The sequence below is a fragment of the Molothrus ater genome, chromosome 29 (assembly GCF_012460135.2).
Source record: "Molothrus ater isolate BHLD 08-10-18 breed brown headed cowbird chromosome 29, BPBGC_Mater_1.1, whole genome shotgun sequence".
NCBI classification, from domain to species: Eukaryota; Metazoa; Chordata; class Aves; order Passeriformes; family Icteridae; genus Molothrus; species Molothrus ater.
The window spans coordinates 67,295-84,915 of NC_050506.2; the positions used below are offsets into that span (position 1 = coordinate 67,295).

The following is a 17,621-nucleotide window of genomic DNA, read 5'->3' on the forward strand; positions in this document are numbered from 1 at the left end:
GCTCCGAGGCTGATGCCATGGTCATGGGGTAAGCCTGGGTTAAAGGAGACGAGGTCATGTGGCATTGCTGAAACCTGAGGGGACCCTCGCTCCTCCTCCCTACTTCCCCTGCTCACCGCAAACTCCCTGGCAGGTGGCCAAGGCTACCCTGGTGACGCCTTTAAATAGAAGAGTTCAGGGTTTCATCACCAGATCCTGTAATGCGTCCACAGGGCTCGCACGAGCTGGGAACCCGGTGCATCGGCCGGCTGGTGACGGGGGCTTGGCAGGCTCCAAGTGGATTGCCTAAAGCACAAAAAAGAGAATGGAAGCTTAGACTTGCCCCAGGAATTGAGAGCTCAGCAACAAAAACTGCTACTGATCACCTTGCTCTCCTGAACTTGACTGCTGGGATCCAGATTTACTTCCTAAAAAGAAAGACAAAAAACAGTGCTGTAACAGGGTCACCCTTGACACTCCCCCTGCACAGACAAATGGTGACTGACCTGCTTGTGGGAACCCCCTCACCCAGGATGGGGGGCTCTGCCATGGATGCAATGCATCTGCACCTGAAAGAGAGTTAGAACATATGTCAAACACCTGCAGGATAACTCAAAACCTGCAAACACCTTAGGTCAATCTAGGAATGTCATCTAGAGTCCAACTGCACCCCACATTACAAATTTCAACTTCCCAGGGCTTGTCCTATTACACCAGGCTATGCGGCAGGGCAGAGCAGCTCCGGCACAAATGTGTGCACACACCCGTGACACAGGACAGACAGGACGTGACAGACAACGGGGACACAACACGGACAGAAATCTCGAGACAAGAACCATGACTGCAAGGAGCACAAGGACAGAAAATTAGATGAATGAGGTAAGATGGATGGCGAGCTGATGAGGCTCAGAGAAACCTTTAGGAAGAAGATGCTAACCAAATGATTTATTCCAAAAACTGCAAAGATGGATGCCCGAGAATCCTACGGCCAGAAGCCTCTACCTGCCCTCACCTTCTCACAAGTCCTAGTCCGCCATAATGGATCCTGGCGGGGCAGAGCTGTCCATACAGCTCAGAACAAGACCTGAAAAGACATCCGACTGGATGCTTCTAAAGAGACAAGAGAGTCTGATGCCTGTCTGAGCTCCTGAGTCCAAAGTTCCATGGCCTGGGTGCCAGGCCGAGGAATGCAGAGAGCACAGATGCTAACAATGATGCCAGGGTTTCTGACAGGCCCCTCCAAGGCCTGAGGTAAAGGACATGACATATCCAAACACACATAATACACAAAAGACAAGTGACACAATACACACCGGGACTGCTCTGCCCTGTGCACCTCAGCACCGGGATCCAAAGCCAGGCTTTGCTTTTATGGGGCCTAAGGGGCCGCTTCGTGGACACCCCCATCTCCAATGGAGACTCAAAAATCCCTCACGGTGGGTCCCTGCCCTGCGCCCTGCTTTCATCCCCACTGTGGGTTGTAGCCCTCTACTTATCTCTCAGACATCTGGGGATGCAGGTCCGTGTCAGGTGCAACAGAAGGCAGCCTCAACATCTGGGAAGTTCCTGCTGGCACTGTTGTTCAACAACTCCCTCTTGTTTCTCAGTCAGCTACGTGAAAGAAATGCAAATATCAATGCATGATCTCTGCAGCACACTGGCCAAAACCCAACAATTCTGCCACTCACCATTCTCCTAAGAATGCCCGGCTCCTGGGGCCGCACCCTTCGGCCGCGCTCCGAGGCTGATGAAAACACAGGAACGGATGCTTAGAGTTGCACTGGAAAGTGAGACTGGAGCAATAATGACTGCTTCTGGACGCTACTCAATGCTCACCTTGCCCACCTCACCTTGACTGCTGATATCCAGCTTTACCTCCTAAAAAGAAAAAGAACAGAGCTGTAACAAAGTCACACTTTACACTCTCCCTGCAGAGACAAATGGTGACTGACCTGCTCAGGGGAACCTCCTCACCCAGCATGGGTGGATAGATTTTGCCCTGGATTTTATCCTTCTGCGTCTGAAAGAAAGCGAGGACAAAAGTCAAAGGGCTGCAGGATAACTTCACAGCTCCAAACATCTTGTGTCTATCTAGGAATATCATCTAGAGTCTGGCAGCACCCCACAAACTGCAAGTCCCTGGGACTTGTCCTATTGCAGCAGGCTATGCGGCAGGGCAGGGCAGAGCAGCTCCGGCACAAATGTGTGCGGACACCCGTGACACGGAACGTGACAAACAGGGGGATAACAAACACAACTCAGCATGCTTATGGTGAGGGTCTCAAGGGGAAAAGGCAAAAGGGACCCCAAAGACACGCTAGGTAACACGGTACACTGGACAACACGACGTCGACCGGAACTGTTCTATGCTGCCCGCCTGAAAGCTGCCATCAAAATCAGAGCCTCTCCCTTCAGCTGTCCTAAGAGGCCCCTTGGAGAAGATGACTTTTCCCTCTGCTATTTTTTAAATCTGTCCCAGGAACTCCCAACCCGCTACTCTCCCATCATCCCATCTCCAGGCCGTGGCCCTGACTTATCTTTTGGATGATCGGTGATGAGGATCCACGTTGCACCTGAAATGAGCCTGCCTCAGAGGACCCCGTGATGGCCTGTTAGCCTCTCGGTCAGCTACAATAAAGAAAACCAAAACCAAAGTATGAGTACAGAGTTATGTGGGCCAAATCCCAGCGAGTCAGCTACTTGCCCTCTCCTGAATGTGCCTGGCTCCTTCAGGCTCCAGCTTCATCCTGATTCCAAGGCTGTGGCCATTATTATGAGTGACACCTGGGTTAGAGAAAAGCAAAGTCAAATGGCATTCCTGTGAGTGCAGTGGATGACCTTGTGTGCTGTAAGATGCGTGAATGCCTCTGCTCAGCTTCTAAAAGGCCTGGGGTGGGGGGCTCAAATAAACACCCTTTCTCACCCTGCTGCCTCCAAACCCATGCCCCCAACAATAACTCCTAACTGGATACCTGCTCACCCTCCCTCTCCTAGTCACAATCCTCAACTTACCTGAAGCCTCAATCTCAAACATCATCTTTGACACTGGGCAGATGCCTCTTGGGACACGATGAATCTGCTGAAAAAAGTGTTGTAGTTGACACAACCTGGAGCCTCTGGAAGCTGCACTCCTCCTAAAAGAAAAAAAAAAAAAAAAAAACAGAACAAAATCAGAAATTACAAATTCACTTTAGCACCCCTAAACACAAAACCCAAAATTGTGAACTTAAATACTCCCTGTATTCCAGGCTGTTTTCTTCACAGTATCTTCAAAGCCTCTGTTGCTTTAGATGCCCAGAAACACCTGCTGAAAACAAGCTGAGGTAAACTGAAAGAGCCTCTTACCTGAAATGAGAGGAGAGCTCTTATCCCAGCACACCCCAGAGGGGGAATGAAGGCCCTGAGCAAAGGCTGGGGTTAATATACCCCTGATGGTGCCCGCCTCTCGTTCCCATGGCACCCAGGAAAAGGGAGGGAGTGAATCCCACCGGGTATAAAAACCCTCAGAGTGGCTGCAGGTGTTTGGCGTTTCTAATTTGATTTCAAGGGGAGTAGAGGGCTTGTTATAGAAGAAAACTCTCCAGAAAAATATCAGTGATTTTTTTTTTTGCAACATCTATTTGGAGAAAAAGGGTACAAAACTGGTAAGAAATAAAAGTTTCTGTTTAGACAGCATAACTAGATATATTGGGTAATTTGCTGTTAACTTTCCTAATCATTCCTTAGTGGCTACTAAGTAGTATTTCACGTGTGACTAAGCTGGGTGGAGAAAATTGTCTAAGTCTCCTTGTGACCTCTAATTAGGCCTACCTACATTATAGGTAAAAATAAGAAAAAAAAAAGCTTCCCAGGCAGTGTAAGGGTTAAGTGTATGCCAGGCTCACCCTGCTCTGAGGTACTTGGTCCTATGGCACAGAAAGAAGAGCCCTGAAATGTAGTTTTAAACCCTTTAAATGCTGAAAAAGGCAGAGCTTCCTTCCAGTGCACCCCTTAAACAGAGGAAATGGGGCAGCTACCTCTACTGAAACTAATACAATGGCAAATAAATAGCTTCTGCCCTTTAATTTATTCTCCTTAAGTACTGGGAAAAGAGGGGTTTTCCTCTCTAGTAGAATCCAGAGGTTTTCCTCTCTCTTTAAATCTCTCTAGTGATGAAAAAAGAGGGATTTTTCCCTCAGTTCAAACTCTTAAGATGGAGGGTATAGCTGGGCTTCTCCCTCAGTTTAGGCCTCAGGACAACGAAAAGGAGCTGGCTACCCTTAATTCAAACCCATAAGAAACATTGTCAAGGTTTTCCCCTTCTACTTAAACTGGAAAATAATAAAAAATGAGGACTCCCTGTCAATTAATACCCCGAACAGCATAGAAAAGGCAGGGATTCTTTCAACTGAGACCACTAAAATTGCAGGGGAAGCAGAGTCCCTCCCAGTTTGAACACAAAAAATAAAGGAAAAGGAAGCTTTTTCCCTTTTTTCTAAAACCTTTTTCTCCTAATAACCCCTCTCCTTTCTGGGAGTGCTGTGGAGGGCCTGGGGGCTCTGGGAGGGACTGGCACAGTAAAAGGGGAAAGTTGAAAGCTCTCTCCTGGAACCCCACATGCTGCCTGGCCTGCTCAGATGCTGCCCCTTGGCAAAAGGGCTCTTGCCTTGGCATTTTCTCAAAGTGATGCTCCGTGCCCAGGTGGGTCTGGCTGCTCCCTAGTCCGTGCTGGATGCTCCGACTGTAGTTCCTGGAGGGACCCTTGGGATGCCCCTGTTAGCCCCTCTGGACTAGCGGCTCCCTGTGCGGGTGTGCCCGGGTAACCCTCTGAAAGCAGCTGGGCACACGGGGGGCTGCTAGACCTTGGAGTGGGGCTTGAGGTGAAGAAAGGTCCTGTGAGGAGTTCCTTCCCCTGCACAGCCCTTCGTCTGCCCCTTAAACCATGGGCTGCCAGACTTTCCTTTCCAAGGAAATTAACCTTTCCTCTCTGTGTGCCCGTGGCCGAAACTGCGATTCGGCCTCCAAAACCGCAGAGAACGATTTCTCACGGACCGCGGCTGCCGACGCCGAGAACTCTTGCCGCCCTTGGAGTGCCGCGTGCCTCCTGCGAACGGACGTCGACGCGCAGCGGGGGTGAGTTTGGCTTTACGGGGAAGAGGGCCGGCGCAGGATTTCTCCGGGAGCAAAGCTGCCCCCGCCGAGAGCTCGGCTGCCCTGGCAGTGCCGAGCACCTCCTGCAAACTGGTGTCGGGAAATGCAGGGGATGAGATTTCTGTGCAGAAGTTCTCCCAGACCAAAGCTGACAGCATCTAACCCTAACCACAACAACTTAGCTGGGTCTCAAACTTACAACCTTCGGACTGGCAGCGTGGGACCCAACCCGCTGTGCCACCGCTGGCCCCTTGCTCAAGCATTCCACTGCAGTCCTAAAACTCTGCCTTTTCAGAGGGTGTTTCCTCTGACCCTGACCGTAATCTTCCAAATATGCTAAAGACTCATAAAATGGCTTTGAAAAAGCCCCAACAATACCCTAAGTAGTCCCAGAAAAGTCCCTTCCAAAATCCCCTAAATACCTTTAAAAGTCCTGGAAAAAAAACTCAAAAAAACATGCTCAGTCTCTGAACTCTACCTCTTGCTGTCTAGCCCACAGATGTCGTCCCTACCTTTTTGCAGTGGGTCCGTTGTCCTCTGAGGGTTCTGTCATTGTGCTGCTGTGTGAGGGTTGCTGTCTGGTCTCGCTGTTAGGGTTGCTGTGTTGTGCTGCTGTTGGGGGAAAAGGCTGTTTTTAGGGGGGCTGCTTAGGCTGAGGTTAGGGCTGGGGTGAGGGGTGGTACGGCTGTACCCTGCACCCCTGATCTCCACTGGACTGTCCAGCCCTCAAGCCCTCTCCCTTTACCCCTCAACTGGTCCCTCTGCCCCCCAGGCCTCAGCTCCTGTGTGTCACCCTTGACCCCTCTCCTTTGCCCCTCAGCCCCCAGCTTCTCTGTGTCACCCTACAGCTGCCCCTGCCACCCTCAGCATCTCTGTGTGTCACCCGCTGTCCCCTCTCCCTCTTCCTCCTTCAGCTCCCAGCCTCTGTCACCCTCAAGCCCCCACAGTGCCCCTCAAGCTGCCCCTCAGCCTCCATGTGTTGTGCCATGAAAAGACCCTAAAAAACCCTAAAAATTCCCTGAAAACCTCCTGATCTTCAAAATGTCCTAAAAACTCCATGAAAACCTAAAAACAGCCTCAGAATGCTGTTAGAATACACTGGAAATATCCTACTTTTAAAAAACCCCTAAAAATCCCCAAAGAACCTTTAGAAATTCCTAAATATACCCTAAATAGTCCAAAAAGAGCTCAAAAAGTACCCCAAAAGTCCTTAAAATGCCCTGATAAGACCCTAAAAAAACCTAAAAATTTCCTCAAAAACCCTAAAAATACCCTAGCCCTAAAAAGGAAAGGGAAGGAAATAGGGGAAGATTAAATATCGACCCCATAAGGGTTACAATTGAGAGAGAAGATTGTCCCGTACATGTACGTCAGCATCCTGTATCTTTAGAAGGACGGGAAGGTTTGAAGCCGGTAATAGAAGGACTAATAAAGGATGGGGCATTAGAACCTTGTATGTCTCCTCATAATATCCCTTTTCCCCCAGTAAAGTCTGATGGGAGTTATAGGCTAGTACAAGATTAAAGGGAGGTTAATAAAAGAACTCAGACTCACTACCCAGTGGTAAAATATCTTAGACACTTAATAAATAAAAGTAGCTAGAAAACCAACCATGAGAAAATTGCAAGAATTTTATTCATTCTCCCTCCCTCTTCAAAGAGAGAGATCAGAAAATTACCTAGATTATTGAAATATTATAGATTATAGATTGAGGGGTACGCACAAGTAGCAAAATTCGTGTATGAAAAAAATTGACAGAAGGAGATGATGTAAAACAGACCAAAGAAGATATTGTTAAATTAAAAGAGTTAAGTTAAAACTAGCCTAAGTACCAGCTTTAAGCTTACCTTTGTTAGAAAAATCCTTTATCCTTTATACATAAATACAGAAAATGGAATAGCTCATAAAATTTTAATTCAAGAGTAAGGAAGAGTAAAAAAATATCTAGTAGCTTATATATCAAAGATGTTAGACTCAGTAAGCCACAGCTAGCCAGTAGGTATTTAACAGCTACTGCAATCCTAGTAAAAGAAAGTTGTAAGCCTACTTTTGGAAGTAATTTAGTTAGGTTCAAGGTTCACCTCGTACCATCTGAGGTCTGTTGAATTAAAAAAAAAAAAAAAAAAAAACAGGTAAGAAGAGAAGAAAGAGAGAAGTTGAAGTAGGGAGGTGGTTAGCAAACTCTGAGATGTTAGAATGTGAAGTGATGACATCTTGGTGCTAGAAGAGAGCAGAAGTGTGAATGCAGGGTTTTTGCATGAAAGGCAGGGAAGTGTCTTAACACACGGTTGTTAGGAGGTTATTCAATGCCGAACTGGGGTCCAGAAAGGGTTTAGCAGAACGGGCCCTCCTTGAAGGGAAAAGAGGAGAAGTTGACTAGAGAAAGGAAAAGAATGTCAGGAGCACCTGGGGACGCCAGGTTTGGGGTTGTCAAGGTTGGGAGGTGTCTGACCGCTCCCTACGAGTGGCGGGGTCTCGGGGGCTGCGGCAGGCACTGATCCATGGAGGTGACCCGGCAGCACTGCTGGCAGCAGAGGACACACGGGTTTGCCGGCCAGGAGCAGGCTGGCTCCGTGGCGGAACTGCCGGGGGGGCTCCCAGACTGCTGGGGTCCCGAGTCGAGGATGGCAGCGTCGGCCCCGGTAAGTGGGCCGAGAGAGAGAAGGAAAGAGAAAGAGAGAGAAGAAGAGAGAGAGAGGGCAAAAGGGACCCAAGGCTGCCCCCAGGGTCCCCATGCCCCTGGCTGCTCTCCCCTGCTCCGGCCCTGCAGCGAAGTGGCAGCACGGCATTGACAGCAAGGCCGTGAAAAGAGCGGGAGGGGGGCTAGCACTAAAAGATAAAATCAAAGCAGAGATTGCTGACTCTCCAAACCTCACAAAGTGGTTTGTTTTTCTTAAGTAAGAAGGTTTTTGGTCTTTTCTTTTGTGTGTTTTGTTTGCTGTTGAAAAGAGGTTTTTTGTTTTTTGTTTTTTTTCCTGAAGGATGGGTTTGTAAGGCTAAAACAATAAAATGCTGCCCAAAAAGTAAAAAGCAATAGATGTGATACATCTCGTGTTAAAATTGGTCTAGCTTTTCTTATTTAACTAACTGTAACTCACAGAAAGAAGAATTTGCCTCTGCAGCTATTAGCACAGCTGGATAGAAGAAGAGGAGGCTGCTGTGGAGAAAGCTTTTAGCTAAACCCAGAAAGTTTGGAAGAAAAGTGAATGGTAAAAGTTAATGCAGTATTATATTTCTTTTATTACTGTGCTATTAAGAAGTCCTTTCCAGGTACTACTGAAGCAACAATCAGAATCACGGAAAGAGGGTGAATTCATGCCAGAGGAATCAAAGGACTATCACATTTAAACCGGGTGATACCAAACTGACTTTCCAATGGGGACTGAGTGGTAATAGTTTGGAAAAAGCCAAATGATCCAAGAAATGTACAAAGAATAACACTGAATTAAGTAAGACAATGCTTATACCACTGGTTTCAAGCACTGCCTGAATAAAACATCTCCTTCGGGGAGGAATACTCCAGACAGAAGGATCAAGCCTGTTTTTGTGTTCTGACCTTAGCCTGAGAATTGTACAGGGGAGAAGGGGAATTACCATTTCCATCAGTAAACTTTATTTGATTCATTCCAAGACTGGACATGCTAGCTGGGTTATAAGTAAATGCTTGAATTGTGAGAATAATTAGTATTGTAGTTCACAACATTTATGCTCTTATTGCAAAAAGTGTTAAAGTAATAACTTAGCTTTGTGGATGGCAATTATTACTGCCTGTTGAATGAGAGATACCTGAAGAAGGTAAGAGACCACAGTTAAAGGGTGTCAAAACCAATTTGCCTGGAAATTATTTAAGAGAAAGTGACAAGGAAATAGAGGGCAAGACCAGATTGGCCTCTGTATTTTGCCACCGAGAAGATCAAATACACCTGCTGTGGGTTGCAACCTCACAGGCCTGGGAGGTGGGAGTATAAGGCATACTGGACCTCTGTTATTCCTGTTTCTGGCACTCATTTGTTCTCTTTTCCCTTTCGGGATACCAGCAAGATTGTGTCACAAATGCTGCAGAAAGCATCACGTGGAAAGAAACCAAAGTTCCTCTTTTATTACACACACCTATGTCAACAGCCACTGTTATAACCCATCCAAATTAAGAACCTGTAGGCAAAATGGAGTAAATTATTGGATTACAAGAAACTTAGGAAAAAGTGGTAATAGATTTGGAATTGAAGGTCCAAAAGGAGAGAGAGGGATTTGTTTTACATTTAATCTTGAAGATATGGTTCGAGATTTGGTAAAAAAACAAATAATAAACGAAAAGGTAAAACCAGCACAGCAACTTAACTCTGTATTGACCCCAAATTATCTATTGAGTCGTATTACAAGACTCCAAGCAGTTATAGAAATGATAGCAAATGGAGCTGCCCAGGCATTGGAGTTAATATAAAGTCAGCTAAGCCAAACAAAAACTGTAGGGTATCAGAATCGGTTGGCTTTACACTATTTATTGGCCAAAGAAGGGGGTATTTGTAGAAAGTTTAATATATCAAATTGTTGAAAATTGATGAGCACAGAAAAGTCATTCTAGAAAAAGCAAAAGAAATCAAAGAAGAAAAAAAAATATATGCGTATAATAACCCAGGTACCGGTCCAAAAATTAGAAAACAATGTTAAAACCTAGCTGGTAGGGTAATGTATTAGAAGAAATTAAGATCTTTCATTTTATGTGTTGCAACTGTTTTTATATTTCTTCCTTGGGTAATCCCCTGTTTTATTTTGCCAGCATTGTCCAGAAGATGCAAGTAGACAAGAAATATTGCTCAAGCCAAAGGATTTACAAAGAATAAGAGTGGGGATTGTGAAAAATGTATGTATTTTATGATTGGCTTTTTGGAAATATAAAAATAATATTATATGTGTTGTGTTAGAAAGTAATGCTGTATTAATTCTCTTAAGTAGTGTGTTAAATATAGTTTTAGGTTACAAAAACTGTTAAAATAGAAACGATGCTATGTAAGATACTTTTTTAAAAGAAAGGACTTGCAGCGAGATAGCGGCCACAGGACACCTGGATCTTTCAGAGAAAAAGAATTTATTGCCCTCTTATCAGAAGAAACGAACTTCTTCCCACCTCCAAGGCGCTGTTAGGATTAGAAGGAAGAAGTGGATGATGAGCAGACAGAATCCTGTGTTTGAATGGAATTTATGCACCATGTATGAAGTGTATGACTCTGCAACAGGCTATTGCTTTTAAGGGTTAATCCTTTGTTAACGGGGGTCCTTTTTCAGGCTCGTGCTGCCCAGAAAAAGGTACCCGGATGTCCGTAACTCTTTGTTTTTGTTGTCTCATATTGTCCTAATTCAAATTGTCCAAATTATTATTACTCTAATTGTATGACTATTTTTATAACCATTTTATTACTATTAAACTTTCAAAAATTTGAAAAGCAAGTGATTGATGTTTTTCACACCAGTCTGTTAGGTGAAAATTATCAAAAGATTTTTGTGAGTTTTCTAATTTTGGCATTAATGCTGGCGAATTTTCAGGGTTTACTGTCTAATTTTGGGTCGAGAAATCTGTCCCAAACACTGAGGGGACTCTGGAGCTATTTGGGAACAGTTCTTATTCAAAATTCTTTTGTGTTGGGATCAAAGGGCTGGCATTTGCAGGGGCAAAATAATTCTCTGTCTGTCCTATATTTATTAAAGCAGCTGTCATATTCCAACCTCCTCCTCCTCCTCCTCCTCCTCGTCGCACGGTTTGTGTGCATGGATGTGGCTGTGCAGACGAATCGTGACACAAAGTAGTCCCACTGGGTGCTAGGAGTGTGGAAGGCGAAAGCACAGAGGCACACCAGGTATCGGTTGCTCAGGGTTACGCGCTGCAGAGGGATCTCTCGGTGCCAGCAGAAGGAGAGACGCGGAAGGATACGTGCAAGGCGCTGCAGTTTTCGCCTGCTGTGGTGCCATGTATAGACGCAGTGGCAGCAGAAGTGGCGTGACAGGGCACAGGGATGCTGGCTGTGGCCGGACAGCGGCACGCAGCGGCTCGGAACCGAGACCGGGCTGTACCAAAGCTGCAGCAAACGCAGTGGGGGGTGGCGGCGGGGCCGTGGAGATAGAACTGCGCATGCGTGCGGCTGATCCCGGAAGCAGCGCTGTGGTTCCCTGAGTCGGCGCGGAGTGATATCGCTGGTGCTGGGGTTGTAGCAACTGCGCATGCATGGGTTCCGTCACTACTGCAGTGCGGGCAGTCATCATGGCAGTGGGCAGGACGGGGCGTGCGGGAGGCGGCGGAGCTGGGGGAACGGGAACGGGGCTGCGGCTGCGGCCGTGGAAGGGAATGCCGGGACGTCCGTGGTTGCAGGAGGCGGCGGAGCCGCACCATCCAGCAGCTCTGAAGCGGGAGGGTGCGGTGGGGAAGGCGCGGCTCGGCCCGCCATGCAGCGGCGGCGGCAGGAGAGGGGAAGCGACCACGGGCGGCGCTGACGAGAGGCTGGGCTGGAGCGCCGCGGCGCCGGCATGGGGTGCCTTGGGTGGCTGGGGCGCCCCGGTAAAACAGTCATTAAAACACCCTAAAAATTATTGAAAAAGCCCTAAAGGTATCCTAAACATTTCCAGAGAATTCCTAAAAAACTCCTGTAAAAAAAACACTAAAATATCCCTAAAAATCCCTGAAAAATCACCTGAAAGACCCTAAAAAACTATTTAACCCCTACCTGTAACACTGTGGCCTCCAAACATCATCTCTACCTATTAATCGGGGTAACTGCAAGACCCTCAAACACCACCACAATCACCAGCTTGAGTTGGTCTGGAGAGCACCAAATAAAATAAAATAAAAAGTTTTATAAATAGAAAAATTAAAAATAAAAATTAAATTTTAAAAAAAAGCTGTAAAAATGGAAAAATCAAAAATAAAAATTAAATAAAAAATTAAAAAAATAAAAAGCTTTAAAAATAGAAAAATTAAAACTAAAAAATTAAATAAAAAATAAAATTAAAAAAATAAATGCTTTAAAAATAGAAAAAACTAAAAATTAAAAAAATAAAATTTAAAAAATAAAAGAAATGCTTTAAAAAGAGAAAAATCAAAAATAAAAATTAAATAAAAAATAAAATTAAAAAAATAAAATAAATGCTTTAAAATAGAAAAATTAAAACAAAAATTAAATAAAAAATAAAATTAAAAAATAACAAAAAAGCTTTAAAAATAGAAAAATCATAAATAAAAATTAAATAAAAAATAAAAACTAAAATAAATGCTTAAAAAAAAAAATCGAAACTAAAAATTAAATTAAAAATAAAATTAAAAAAATAAATAAATGCTTTTAAAATAAACACATTAAACAAAAAATTAAACAAAAAATAAATGCTTTAAAAATAAAAAAATTAAAACAAAAAAATAAAAAATAAAATTAAAAAATAAAATAAAAGGCTTTAAAAATAGAAAAATCAAAAATAAAAATTAAATTTAAAAAAATTAAATAAATGCTTTAAAAATAGAAAGATCAAAACTAAAATAAAAAATAAAATTAAAAAATAAATGCTTTAAAAATAGAAAAATTAAAAATAAAAATTAAAGATAATAAATAAAATTTAAAAATAAAATAAATGCTTTAAAAATAGAAAAATCAAAAATAAAAATTAAAAATAAAAATTAAAAAATAAAATAAATGCTTTAAAAATAGAAAAATTAAAACAAAAAATTAAATAAAAAAATTTTAAAATAACAAAAAAGCTTTAAAAATTGTAAAATCATAAATAAAAATTAAATAAAAAATAAAAACTTAAATAAATGCTTTAAAAATAAAAAAATCCAAATTAAAAATTAAATTAAAAATAAAAGAAATAGAAAAATTAAAAAAAAATTAGAGAAAAAAATAAAATTAAATAAAATAAAAAGCTTATAAATAGAAAAATTAAAAATAAAAATTAAAGATAAAATAAAATTAAAAATAAAAAAGATGTAAAAATAGAAAAATTAAAACTAAAAATTCAATAAAAATAAAATTAAAAAATAAAATTAATTTAAAAATAATGAAAAACAAAATAAAATCCATAAAGTGCTGTAAAGTACCGTTAAAGTTCCATAAAAGGTAGTGCCGTAGAGCGCGACTGTCGTAAAAGGTGCTGTAAAGCGCGGCTGTCGTGCTTTACGTCACCTTTTACGACAATCGCGCTTTACGACACCTTTTACGACAGTCGCGATTTACGGCCGTTTTGCGACAGTCGCGCTTTACTACACCTTTTGCGACAGTCGCGCTTTACGGCAGCTTTTACGACAGTCGCGCTCTACGGCACCTTTTACGACAGTCGCACTTTACGGCAATTTTGCGACAGTCGCGCTTTACGGCACCTTTTACGACAGTCGCACTTTACGGCACCTTTTACGACAGTCGCGCTTTACGGCACCTTTTACGACAGTCGCGCTTTACGACAGTTTTGCGACAGTTGCGCTTTATGGCACCTTTTGCGACAGTCGCACTTTACGGCACCTTTTACGACAGTCGCACTTTACGGCAGCCTTTTACGACAGTCGCGCTTTACGGCACCTTTTACGACAGTCGCGCTTTACGGCACCTTTTGCGACAGTCGCGCTTTACGGCAGTTTTACGACAGTTGCGCTTTACGGCACCTTTTGCGACAGTCGCACTTTACGGCACCTTTTACGACAGTCGCACTTTACGGCAGCTTTTACGACAGTCGCGCTTTACGGCAGTTTTGCGACAGTCGCACTTTACGGCGCCTTTTGCGACAGTCGCGCTTTACGGCAGTTTTACGACAGTCGCGCTTTACGGCAGTTTTGCGACAGTCGCACTTTACGGCACCTTTTACGACAGTCGCACTTTACGGCAGCTTTTACGACAGTCGCGCTTTACGGCACCTTTTGCGACAGTCGCGCTTTACGGCGCCTTTTGCGACAGTCGCGCTTTACGGCAGTTTTACGACAGTCGCGCTTTACGGCACCGTTTGCGACAGTCGCGCTTTACGGCACCTTTTACGACAGTCGCACTTTACGGCAGCTTTTACGACAGTCGCGCTTTACGGCACCTTTTACGACAGTCGCGCTTTACGGCGCCTTTTGCGACAGTCGCGCTTTACGGCAGTTTTACGACAGTCGCGCTTTACGGCACCTTTTACGACAGTCGCGCTTTACGGCACCTTTTGCGACAGTCGCGCTTTACGGCAGTTTTACGACAGTCGCGCTTTACGGCACCTTTTACGACAGTCGCACTTTACGGCAGCTTTTACGACAGTCGCACTTTACGGCAGCTTTTACGACAGTCGCGCTTTACGGCAGTTTTACGACAGTCGCGCTTTACGGCACCTTTTGCGACAGTCGCGCTTTACGGCACCTTTTGCGACAGTCGCGCTTTACGGCAGTTTTACGACAGTCGCGCTTTACGGCACCTTTTACGACAGTCGCACTTTACGGCACCTTTTACGACAGTCGCGCTTTACGGCAGTTTTGCGACAGTCGCGCTTTACGGCGCCTTTTGCGACAGTCGCGCTTTACGGCAGTTTTACGACAGTCGCGCTTTACGGTACCTTTTACGACAGTCGCGCTTTACGGCACCTTTTGCGACAGTCGCGCTTTACGGCACCTTTTACGACAGTCGCACTTTACGGCAGCTTTTACGACAGTCGCGCTTTACGGCACCTTTTACGACAGTCGCGCTTTACGGCAGTTTTGCGACAGTCGCGCTTTACGGCGCCTTTTGCGACAGTCGCGCTTTACGGCAGTTTTACGACAGTCGCGCTTTACGGCATCTTTTACGACAGTCGCGCTTTACGGCACCTTTTGCGACAGTCGCGCTTTACAGCAGTTTTTTTACGACAGTCGTTCCTCATGGCACTCCGTTTCATGTATTTTTACGGTACTTCACAGCACTTTACGGTTTTTCTTTTTCTTGTCATTTATTTTTAATTAATTTATTCTTTTAATTTTATTTTTTATTTAATTTTTTTTATTTTAACGCTTTTTTTCAATTTTATTTTTATTTTTCATTTTTTTATTTTTAATGCTTTTTTTATTTTCTTTTTTATTTCATTTTTATTTTTCATTTTCCTATTTTTAAAGCTTTTTTTTATTTTTTTAGTTTTATTTTTTATTTTTTTATTTTTCATTTTTCTATTTTTAAAGCTTTTTTAAAATTATTTTTTATTAATTTTTATTTTTCATTTTTCAATTTTTAAAACTTTTAATTATTTTTATTTGTTATTTAATTTATAGTTTTCATTTTTCTATTTTTAAAGTTTTTATTTTATTTTTTGTTTTATTTATTTTTATTTTTCATTTTTCTATTTTTAAAGCTTTTTTATTTTATTTTTTATTTCTTAATTTTCATTTTTCTATTTTTAAAGCTTTTTATTTTATTTTTTAATTTTATTTTTACTTAATTTTTAATTTTTCTATTTTTAAAGCTTTTTTAATTTAATTTTTATTTTTCATTTTTCTATTTTTAAAGCTTTTTATTTTTTATTTTATTGATTATTATTTTTCATTTTTCTATATTTAAAGCTTTTTTATTTTATTTTTTATTTTATTTAATTTTTATTTTTAATTTTTCTATTTTTAAAGCTTTTTATTTTATATTTTATTTTTTATTTTATTTATTTTTATTTTTCATTCTTCTATTTTTAAAGCTTTTTTAATTTTTTATTTAATTTTTATTTTTCATTTTTCTATTTTTAAAGCTTTTTATTTTATTTTTTAATTTTATTTTTTATTTAATTTTTATTTTTCATTTTTCTATTTTTAAAGATTTTTTTATTTAATTTTTATTTTTTATTTTTTCTATTTTTAAAGGGGTTTTTTTATTTTTTTATTTAATATTTAATTTTCATTTTTCCATTTTTATAGCTTTATATTTATTTTTTTAATTTTTCTTTTTCCTTTTTCTATTTTTAAAGCTTTTTATTTTATTTTTAAATTTTATTTTTACTTAATTTTTATTTTTAATTTTTCTATTTTTACAGCTTTTTTAATTTAATTTTTATTTTTAATTTTTCTATTTTTAAAGCTTTTTTAATTTTTTATTTAATTTTTCTTTTTCTTTTTCTATTTTTAAACCTTTTAATTTTATTTTTTACTTTATTTATTTTTATTTTTCATTTTTCTATTTTTAAAGCTTTTTTTAATTTTATTTTTTATTTCATTTTTTTCATTTTTCTATTTATAAAGCTTTTTATTTTATTTTTAAATTTTATTTTTACTTAATTTTTATTTTTAATTTTTCTATTTTTAAAGCTTTTTTTATTTAATTTTTATTTTTAATTTTTCTATTTTTAAAGCTTTTTTAATTTTTTATTTAATTTTTATTTTTCATTTTTCTATTTTTAAAGCTTTTTATTTTATTTTTAATTTTATTTTTTATTTAATTTTTATTTTTCATCTTTCTATTTTTAAAGATTTTTTAAATTTAATTTTTATTTTTTATTTTTTCTATTTTTAAATGGTTTTTATTTTTTATTTAATTTTTAATTTTCATTTTTCTATTTTTATAGCTTTATATTTTATATTTTTTTTAATTTTTATTTTTCATTTTGCTATTTTTAAAGCTTTTTCTTCTTTTTAATTTTATTTTTATTTAATTTTTATTTTTCCTTTTTTCTATTTTTAAAGCTTTTTATTTTATTTTTTTAATTTTCTTTTTTATTTAATTTTTATTTTTAATTTTTCTATTTTTAAAGCATTTTATTTTATTATAGTTGGTGCACCTCAAACCTGCTGTAGTGCATTTTTATACTTTGTAATACTTTGAAGTAATTTTGTTTTGTATCCCCATATTTTTCCCAAATGGTTTATCCCAAACTGTACCCCCCTCCCTTTACCTGTGTCATCCCTCTCCCAGGATGAGATCATCCCCAAACCCCCACCCTGGCTCTCTGTCAATCACTCAGCCTCCCATCCCCCCCCATGCAGAAGTTTCAGTCCAAGTCCTCGAGTGATCAGCCAGAGGCTAGGGGTCAGCCCCCCAAGCCTTGCCCCATATGCTGTCCTATATGTCTATCCCCCAGCATCCATCCCTTAGGGTCACTTAATGGTTGGTAGGATGTTATCTACTTTCGGTTTCCACCTCCCTTTAAATGTAACCTTGGCACATCTCCCAGGGCTCTGGGCAGGAGCCCCCTGAGGTGCAGGAGCTCCTTTGGGGGTCCTAATAAAACCTTGCATTAACCCCTGCTAAGAGTCGGCCCTTTATCTTCTACCGCTGTCTCTGGTGGCTCTTGTGCTGCAAAGGCGACCAGGCCAGGTGCCCTCAGCACCCTCAGGGCACAGAGAGTGTCTGCCCCCAGCCCAGGTGCCCTCAGGGCACAGAGAGTGTCTCCCCCCAGCCCAGGTGCCCTCAGCACCCTCGGGGCACAGAGAGTGTCTGCCCCCAGCCCAGGTGCCCTCAGTACCCTCGGGGCACACACAGAGAGTGTCTCCCCCCAGCCCAGGTGCCCTCAGCACCCTCGGGGCACAGAGAGTGTCTCCCCGCTCTCGGCCGTGCCGGGGCTGCCGACTCAGG

At 41.2% G+C, this 17,621-nt stretch overlaps 1 long non-coding RNA gene across 1 annotated transcript; it reads right to left on the reverse strand.

Annotated features, from left to right (window-relative positions):
* Positions 1–235: 235 nt before the first annotated feature.
* LOC129046983 (uncharacterized) lies at positions 236–619 on the reverse strand. The gene is made up of 3 exons (XR_008508907.1): positions 486–619; positions 366–407; positions 236–285 (listed from the first exon to the last, which is right to left on the reverse strand). It is a non-coding gene; the product is annotated as an uncharacterized LOC129046983 (long non-coding RNA).
* Positions 620–17,621: the final 17,002 nt, after the last annotated feature.